This window comes from Quercus lobata, chromosome 7 (genome assembly GCF_001633185.2).
Source record: "Quercus lobata isolate SW786 chromosome 7, ValleyOak3.0 Primary Assembly, whole genome shotgun sequence".
NCBI lineage: Eukaryota > Viridiplantae > Streptophyta > Magnoliopsida > Fagales > Fagaceae > Quercus > Quercus lobata.
Window position 1 is genome coordinate 6,704,587 of NC_044910.1, and position 10,532 is coordinate 6,715,118.

A 10,532-nucleotide genomic window follows, 5' to 3' on the forward strand; every position below is an offset into this window, starting at 1 on the left:
TGGGCCATGGAAACCCAAGAAAAGAGGTAATAAACCTAATGGGTCAACATGGCAAAAATGACAGCCAATAGACCCATGAGCACAGCAAGAGGTAAAAGTAAATTAAATGGGCCGTGGAAACCCAAGAAGAGAGGTAATAAATCCAATGGGCTAGCATGGTAGGAATAATCACCAGTAGATCCATGGGCCCAACAAGAGGTAAAAGTAAGTAAATGGGCTGTAGTAGTCCAAAAGAATAGGTAATAAACCCAATGGGCCAACATGGCAAGCCCATAGGCATGGCAAGAAAAGGAACAACTAAAATGGAATCCCAATGGGTTGAATGGGTAGGGGATTTTGCCAAGAGAGTGTCCAGGCCCACGAAGTGAATAAAGGGAGGCGATGCAAGCCCAAGAGCCCATGCTCTTCACACCGTGGAGAAAAATATGAACATGCAGCAGAATGAGACAAGTCTAGAATGACAAAAATGAAATGGGAGTAAAAGAATACAAACACAGAGGATAGTGAAACTAGTGAGCATGGCGATTAGGAGTAATTAATATTCTATTTTTTAAATATAATTTGATAATTATAATAACAGGAAAAGGGATATTTGAATCATGATTTATAAGATCCTGGGCATAATACTTGTACATTTAAAAGTAGGGAGATATTTATTTTTTTGATGAAATGAGAATTTTTGAAAATTTTAAGGGATAATTGCATGATTTTAAATATAATTATGTCCTCATTTGATTAATGAGACCCTAAAAGTAATTAGATTTTTGAATTTTCAAATTATTTACTCATTTAAGAAAAAAAATTACATTCAATAATTGTAAATTCTTTCCATTCCTTTTATGAACTCTCAAAAAAAAAAAAAAAAGTAACTGTCACACGTATGCATGTTTATTTCTATTCCTTGATTTCGACTAGTGAAAATGAAAATTTTTAATTGAATAAATTATTCTTATCAAGGACTAATTTAAATCAATCAACATTTATCATGTATGGGCAAGTCTATTTTAGGTATACATCAATGACTTAAAAAATGTGTAACTCTTATATTATGTATAATTTGAACCTATATATGTGTAATTCTCATTATATTTAATTGTATCATGCATATACACGGGTTATATACAATTAACACTTAAAACATACATCACATACAAACTCTTACTATTATATCTAATCCAAACACATTGCATCAAATTAGAAAGCACAACCACACTCACTTATTGCAAGAAAACTTCAATATCAAGCTAAACAAATTAATAAGATGATGTGGCTTTGGGATGACCCTTGACCTTATTATTTGGTGAAAGTCGCGTAAAAAGGGTAATATTTAAGTAGTCTTGTAGCAGTGTTTTGAACTCTCAAATAGGGATTGATCCCATGGTAGGACTGACTTGTGGGAACCATCCCTATATGAGAGTGTAGAGCACCACTAGAAACCACGTAATTATCAGCTAGCTAGACACACTTGAAAAGAAAACAGCAAATAAAGTATTACCTTGTCGATAATTAGTTTCAGGTGAATTTCTTGTAGACGTCATCGCAGGGTCCTGGGGGAGAGTTGACGGCATATTTAGTCTGAATGAAAGTTAGCACAAGTGCCGACAATGCACCAACAAAAGCCATGAACGTCCAGGGGCTGCTGAAATGATCGTGATAGAATTGAGCCAACATGGTCATAAACTTGTTCTTGTAGTGCTTCTGAATTTGAAATCTGATATTGCCATATATTTCGTTGTTAGGCACCGAGTTGGTGCCTATCTCATTGAAGACTTGAGCCACTTCTTCATCGCTGCCAAGGCAGTTGTAGAGTATTCCTGCTTTCCTTAGCATCTTAACATCGTTGGCTTCATCGATCAGTGAATCAAGAAAAAATATGTAAGAGGTGATCCCGAAATCATTTTTGAAATCTAGACACATCTCATAGGCTATCAAGTTCAAGGACTTTGGTCTCGTTGAGTCATCCACAGTTAATTGAGGAAGCCAAAGGTATCCCAAACAACAGAGTTCAGTAAAAGATATGTCCCTCAAGCAACTATCTTCCTTTTTACTACGTTCCACATGAATACCTGCTGCTCGAAGCTCCTGAACATTGCGATAGGATTGCCTAGTTTGTTGCTTTGGCATGATTTGTTGATGCTTACCCAAGAGTCGAGTCCTCAGAAGATCGAGAAGTTGGATGGGATCTTTATTTCCATCGATCCATTGGTATTGACAAGTGACCACTTTCTGGAAGCTTAGTTTCTTCTTGTCGCCGCTTTCGTCTTTGCGAGAGACACCATGATAACAAACTTAGGCATGCGCAGCCAATATTTGATGACTGGCGGCCTTCTTTTTCTCAGACGGTTGCGACCAATTCCATGATAACGAACTCAGCCATGCGCAGCTGAGAATTAGTGACAGATCTTCTGGTTGTGGTACCCTAACGTGTCCTTCAATATAATTTTCAATCGATTTCTTCAACCCGAATGCATTCCCACTCCATCTCATCAATCATTTGAGCAGACAGTAGGGAAGCTGGTTCTCAAGCAAAAACAAATCCTGTTGTATAAAGACAGTAAAGGCTACACTGTCGGGTTTTATATTCAGATCTTCGAACTTTTTCTTATCTGCTCTGGCTGGGTCGGCTGGGTTGGCTGGGCTGGCTGTGTTGACTGCGCAGTATATGTATTGTAGTATTGCGCAGCCGTCCACTAATAACAACCATGCGAGGGCCTATCATCTTTAAAGTCATTGTTCACCTCCTCTTCGTAGCAGTCCCTCAGTTCCGTGATCTTCTCCCCAACCTTTTTGTACAAACCGCTTATCTTCTCTGCGCTGCCATTGACGAACTCATTTGTCATCACAAGCTTGTACTTCTCTCCTAGCCTGTACTTCTCACCACCATGATGGATAGGACCGAATGATACCACTCTTGGCTCATAGTACTTTTGGTAATTCTCGCGATCTCGGAGCACGAATATAACCTTTTGTATCTTTGGTCTTGGGCCGGGGTGGCTTCACATTTTCTTTTGCGTGCACTACTGATTTAATCCTTGCCTGATCCAGCTCCAGGTCCTCAGAGATACCGCTGCTTGTTTCACCGGCTTCTCTTCTGGCCATAGTGGTTTTGCACGAAACAAGGCAATTGAATATTGTAATTTTGCTTTCCTACCTCGTATTTACTACCCGGAAACTTTATATAGCTTGACAAATTTATGTTGCTCTTGTTTGAATATATATAGGAAATTTCCTAAAGCAAATATACCTTATGACGGATAAACATATCAATTAAGCTAGGAATAAAACTACAAAATATGTCTAGAACATTTAAAAATAAATTGAAACTTTCTTATTGCTATTGTAGTTTCATTAACATCGTACATTTTGCTAAATAAATCGATAATGTGTGTGTTAAGTTACCTATTAATAATAATATTTTATTTAGTATTTATTATGAAATTGTAATGAAAATTATAAATATAGCATTACTCATATAAGATATAACGTTGGCTAGGGTAAGACATGTGTTGGTCTTGCACTGTGGCACAAGAGGAAGTGTGCGTTATGTGGGATATAATCCCATTCTATGCATTTGCACCATATGTCAGCTAGGTAAGACTCGTGGGTGGCTTGTTTCATTCATCAATATAATAGATAAATTTTTTAATTACTATTTTTTTACTAAAAATTACTTTTTTATGATATGCTTTTGGAGAATAATTTCTCCTGGCATTGATTTCTATTACCTAAAGTTCTTTTAATTTTGAAAATTTATAATAAATGATTTTGACCGAGAATAATTTTGACTTTCATTTTATAATAAATGATTAATATTATACAATCTTAATAATCCACTAACAAAATGGACAGCACTCAAAAAATGGACAAATTTATTTTCTTTTATTATAGGAACACATACAAGATTTTTCACTACGTAATCCCACCATTGACTACTTCATTTATGAATTTCATAGTAATAGAAGATCATGTCCTACTAATATAGAATTTGTAACTTTCTATCCTCTTGTTGAGTAGGTAAAGAGGTTGTAGCTCCATAAAAAATTCTAGGATGGCATAAAAAATCAAAATTTTTGTCACAACTTTTCATGTGACAAACTGTGAGTAATGAAGAAAAGATAGTGAGTTTATATAAAAGTGATAAACAGTCAATCATATTCTATCACGTAAGATAATTATTGCTTTTTATATAGTACTAGAATTACCCACAACACCCCCAAAAACCTCTTCAACTCTATGAGGAAATCCAGCCTTTTACACCAATCATTCAATTTTTAGATCTTTTTATTTACAATATAACTCGAGCACCTGATCCCCCAACTAATTTCAGCCCAACCTGAACGAATCACAAAAGACAAAAACCAAAGAAGCACAGGCATATCATAATTCTCCCTCAAACGCACCCTACCAATCATACTTTATAATAAAATGACAAAAAAAAAAAAAAAATGGTTAAAACGAAATCTTTTTTTTTTTTTTTTGATAAGGTTAAAACCAAATCTTAATTCGACAACTGTTTTTTGGTTAAAACCAAATCATATAAAATAAACATTGATAAATGGAAATATGTCATGACATTTATCAAGCTCAATTAATGAAACCACCCTTGAGATAAAACAATAAGGCATCGCTGATAAGGAAACCCAAATCTCCCCATGGAATTGGAGGGATTTAGTTACCTGTTGATTTTTTTTTTTTTTTTTACCAAATTAGTTTACATATATATATATATATATATATTTTTTTTTTTTTTTTGAGTAAAAAAATCTCAGAATTTTATTATTATTATTATTATTATTTTCATTCCAAATTAGTTTGCATACTTCACTATTGTACGGGAAATAAATTTTCCTTCCATGGGCAGCAATGCCAGCAAATAATCTCTCGTGTATCACATTGACAACAGATCTATAGCAACAGTGTATACCATACTTGCTGGGTAGGTAAAGAGTCTTTTAAGTGTATCACATATGTTCTTAATTATTTTGTTTGAAGCACGATTTATCATAGATATGTTGATGCGAACTATGTACTAGCTAGGTTCGAATCATCAGGAAACTCTGACAAAAGTGGGCCACATTAGATAGCAATCTTGCTGCATAAACATGAAGGAATAACCCACAATTTATAGGAAAAGTGTGTAAATTTTGAAATTTGGGCATCACAATGATCACATACCACTCTTGCTTTAGTAAAAGGTTAAAAAAAATAGTTTGGTTCGTGCTCGTGCTGCCATGTTCGGCTTCAACGAACACTCAAACCTGAATAATAAAACTAGTTTGGACTTCAAAGAAGTACGTAAATTTGATACCTTATATATGAGTAAAGTTCAAATGCACAAAGGCAATTGTTTAAGGGAAAAATTTGTTACACACTCAAAAAAATAATTGAAATTATGTCTTAAAGTCATAATGCCGATTGACAATTGGCTAGCATGGGTCCAAAAAAATTGACACTTCTCAAACCATGAAAAAGTGAAAGATTCATGCGATGAATATGACTTTTTTTTTTTTAATATTAAATAAATTAGAAATTACACAATTAGAATATAATAATTTTAAAACTTTTAAAGCATATATCGATTTATTTAATTTAAAATAATTTAAGTAATATATGTCTTATGAAAATGTTCCTCCGATGCAGCTCATCCATGTCCTAGAATTGAATTTATACTTGATAAACTTTGCTTGAGGAATTTAGGAGTACTGTTGCAATTTTTCTTTCCATGAATAAGCAAGATTTTTTGAAACACATGCAAATATGTTACAAAGAACAAGAAGTTGAAATTAAAAGAGCAGCCACAAATACTTCTTACTGTCTAGAATCTAGATCACAAACCAATTACAGCATGCTACACTTCAATAAAATACCAACTTTTTTATTTATTTATTTATTTTTAAATTGTTTCTCTTTCTTCACATATAACAACCACCATTTACTCTCTTCCTTTATTCTCAAGACACATAAAAAATTATTAAAAAACTAAATACAAAAATGAATAGTGCCAGTATATATTTATAATACAATTACTATAACAACCATGCATTTTTACATAAATTTGCATGGCCTAATGAGAGTGAATTTTGAGTTTTGTTGGCTAAAATGTGATATTTTTTCTATTATACAAGTATTGATGTCAGTGCTCTAAGGGCCATCAGTTTATACAAAAATTTATATTTATTTTAATTAGTATAAGAACCTACGTATAAATATATATATATATATATATATGTATGTATATGATTATATACACATTTTTCAAAACACCACACATTAGATTATTTATTTTACATTACATTACATTTCATTAAAATATCAATTTTTTTTATTTATAATTTTTTATTTTTCTTCACACACAATAACCATCACCCACTCCCTTTCTTCTTCTTTGAGATACGTAAAAAAAGAATAAAAAACTAGATGTAAAATAAATAATATCAATGTAAATTTACGATTATTATAACAAACTTATAAATTTACACAATTATACACTGATTAATTAATATGGATCAATTTTAGACAAAATTGTGTAAATTTTACATATTTTCTATTATACATCCACAGAGCTTTTATGCCAACATCTTCTATTGGATTCTTTAAAATTTGTGAATACATATACACACTTTTGACTTTTCATAATCAACTATATTTTATGACTTGATAAAAATGGCAAGCTTGAAATTCAATCTACCTTATGACACACTTTTGCAATGACGTCTTTATTATTTATCTTTGCATGCAATAAAAAAATACATACTTTTTCATATTCTGTGCTATGGTACTTATCTAAGAATACATCTATTTGGGGTTAAGGTATTGAATTATAGTTAGATTATTTAAAGATTTTAACTAGGAATAATAGTTAAACCAGGAGATTGAATCAGATTAATTACCCACTGCATGTATCATGCTTGAACCAATAAAAACTATGTAAGGTTGAATTTATTCAATCTTGTGTTGACTTTATTCCATGCCAAATTTTCTTGTAATATAGCAATTAGATACCCTGTATTTAGGTGAGAATTATATAAGGGTTGTGTGTAAGAGACTATGAAGAAATTCAAGAATGTGTGCATTTGAAGGTTTCTCCCGACTGAATCTCGCAAGTGACTCGTGACTGGCAACTCGCCAAAATGCCACACGTGTGAAGTATGTAGGAGGCTGAAGGGTCACAACAACTGAAGCACTATAGGAGAAAAAGTACAGTCTGGCTTGACAGTTATCTCGCTACTCAAACTCGCTACTCATCCCACTTGGGAAACTAAGTCGCCAAAATGCCCTGTTATGCAGAAAAATGACCTTTCACATTCCTCACGTACACTACTATAAATACTCTTATACCCACGAAATGTAGAAAGCTTCCAAGGAGAATTTTAAGAGAGAAACCCTAGAGAAAACCAAGATTGACTCATCCACAATCTTAGACATTTGATTCTCCAAATTCCTCTACTCTCACCCTCTCCATTGACATATCCTTGAGAGGTACATTTGCCAAATTCTTATCTCACCACCCTTATATTAGTGATGAGGTATTTTGGTGCTTAGGAAGTAGTTCGAAGATGACCAATTCACTTGGTTGATGCAATGGGCTTATTGCAAGATTCGAGAAGCTAAAGAAGACACGGTTAGGCTTAACCTTGTTGGACAAGAAGCTTAGAGGGCTTAGGTGCATTCGATAGATTAGGCTTGGAGGGTCTATTACTATTCATGTATCCCAACTTTATTCTTTAGTGGATCATTTTACTCCTTGGAGGACGGTGGAGAGGTTTTTCGCTGAGTTTTTTGGTTTCCTCTTTGATAACACATGCCAATGTTATTTTTGTGTTTGCATCTCTCTAACCCTTACTCTTGCCTTTTAATTGCTGCTATTTTGTGATTAATTATGGTGTAGAGTTGTTTATCTGTTTAGGTTTTTTCTTGTGCCTATTATTCCGTACATCTATTGTTTGAGTATAAGCTTGTATTTGTTATGTTTGAAATTGCGGGTCTAAAGATTCATTAGTGTTTGTCACACTAATTGAACTTTTAATTGGTATCAAAGCGGGCACACTTTGTCGAATTTCTACATCCTAAGTGTGATCCTTGACCCTACAATGGATAGGTCTCAATGCCTCAATGCACCTCCCTACTTTGATGGGAGCAATTACGCCTTTTGGAAAGTGCGTATGCATGCATTTTTATGTTCTATTGATGATAATGTATGGGATGTTGTTGATATTGGATGGACTAGGCCAGACGTCGCCAAATCCACTTGGGATAAGGCAACCCTTGCAGCGGCCATTGCTAATAGAAAGGCTTTAAATGCTATTTTTTATGGTGTCTCACCCGATGAATTTCACAGGATCTCACATGTTACAATTGCCAAGAAGGCGTGGCAAATCTTGGAGACCACATATGAAGGTACCAAAAAGGTGAAGGACACAAGTTACAAATGCTCACCACTCGCTTCGAGGAACTAAAGATGAGCGAAGATGAGTCGTTCGACTCTTTGTATGGGAAGCTAAATGAAGTGGTGATTGACAAATTTAACTTGGGAGAAAAGACAGAGGACTCCAAGATTGTGAGGAAGATCTTGCGATCATTGCCGGAGAGTTTTTGTGCGAATGTTACCACCATCGAAGAGAGCAAAGACCTTGATGAGATTAAAATTCAAGAACTTATCGGTTCTCTTCAAACCTATGAACTATCTCTACCATCACAAAGGAAGAGCAAATCTCTTGCTCTAAAGACAATCAATGAGAGAGTGGAAGCTTAAGACTCATCGGATGAGGATGAGGTTGAAAAGGAAGTGGCGTACCTTGCTAAGAATTTTCGTAAGTTCTTAAAATTCAAGAAGGATGGAAGTATTTTGAGAAGGGAAAATTCTCAAATTTTAAGAAGGATAAAAAGGACTTCAAGAAGAAGGATTCTAAAGATTCTTCTCCATCTCAAGCGGTCATGTGCTATGAGTGCAAAGGGCATGGGCATGTGAAGAGGGAATGCCCTACTTATTTAAAGGCAAAGGGTAAAGTCTTTGCCACTACCCTTAGTGATTCAGACAACTCCACTTCAGATTCAGAAGAAAGTTGTGACGAAGAAGGAAACTGCTCTGCATTTATGACCATTGCATTTGTGGACTCTTCAGAAGATTTGAATGCACACCAAAGTGGAGTCAATGGGAGTTGGGGAGGAATCCAATGATGAAGATGAAGAATGCGTCTATGAAGGAACAATGGGATTGCAAAAAACCTATAATTCTCTTCTTGAGAAGACTGGTGAGTATGCAAGAGTGGCTAAGGCAGCCATAAGAAAAATGTAGAAAGTTGAACAGGATTATAAAAGTCCTCTAGTGCAGTACAAAGAAACGAAATGTGAAGTTGAAAAGCGAAATGAAGAACTAACCGATGCCTATTCTAAGATCAAGTTTCTTTAGCTTGAAATGATTCAAGTAAATGCCAAAGTGGAGTGTGTTGCCTCCAAGAAACTTGACAAAGTGCTTGCACAACAAAAGCCCTTTTTTGACAAAAGTGGCTTAGGATACACCGGAGAAAGTAGCTCAAGTGCCAATATGTCCAAGGAGATGAAGTTTGTTAAAGCAAAGGAACCAATGGTAGCAACTCCAATTGTTGAGAAAGTGAAGTTTGAGAAGAAGTCAAATGTGATTGCTCAAAGGGTTTTGACAAAGGCTCGAAACCCATTGGTGGCTAAACCCAAGGCTAAAGGAAAATCTCTTCTGAAGTCACAAAGAGGACCACAAACTCAACACTTTTGCCACCATTGTCGAATCTGAGGACACACTAGACCTAATTGCCACAAGCTTCAAGCATTGAAGAATGCCAGGCCAAGAGGACAAAGAAATGGTAAGGGGAACCTTAAGTAATAAAAAGGGCGAGAAGTTGATTATGATATTAGTGATGTGATGAAGATGATAGACACCATCGCTTCATGTTTGGCAAGCTTCACCCTAAGGTTTGAGAATCGCAACTCAAGTACCCATTCCTCTAAGGATATCACCCCAAACGCACATGACGTGTGAGTGAAGAAAGGTACACATGCATAAGTATTAGAACATGTCCATGCATTAATTCTTTCTATATATTGTGACTTTGTTGATTGTTTGCTTATTTTTCATTCTAACACATTTTTATTGCTTTTTTTTTTTTTAAATAGCTTTGAATGTTTTCTTTTTGATCAATCTTTACTTGTTTTTGTGTCAAAAATCCAAAAACACATAAAAAGTAGAAAATCCAAAAAGTTTGATTGCTATTATTGTGTTTTGTCACATGCATGTTTTGCCTTGTACCTCCGTACAAATGGCTTTGTGCATTTTTAAGCGTAGCTTGTTCTCTATGAACTCATATCATTGTGAGAAAAATCTTGACTACTATGTGATTGTTGTAAATAGATTTTCAAACTTGTCATGAATGATTAGCCAATGGTTTTGTTGATCTTGAGACTTGCATAGACTTGTGCCTATTTATCTTCCCACTCTTTTATGTTTTTTGCTTAAATCTCGAAAAGAGATAATGAGTTGCAAATGTCTTCGCACATACTAA

The 10,532-nt window shown here is 34.6% G+C and overlaps 1 pseudogene; it reads right to left on the bottom strand.

Moving 5' to 3' along the window:
* Positions 1-1,512: 1,512 nt before the first annotated feature.
* On the bottom strand, positions 1,513-3,099 carry LOC115951476 (annotated as a pseudogene).
* Between the last annotated feature and the right edge of the window lie 7,433 nt (positions 3,100-10,532).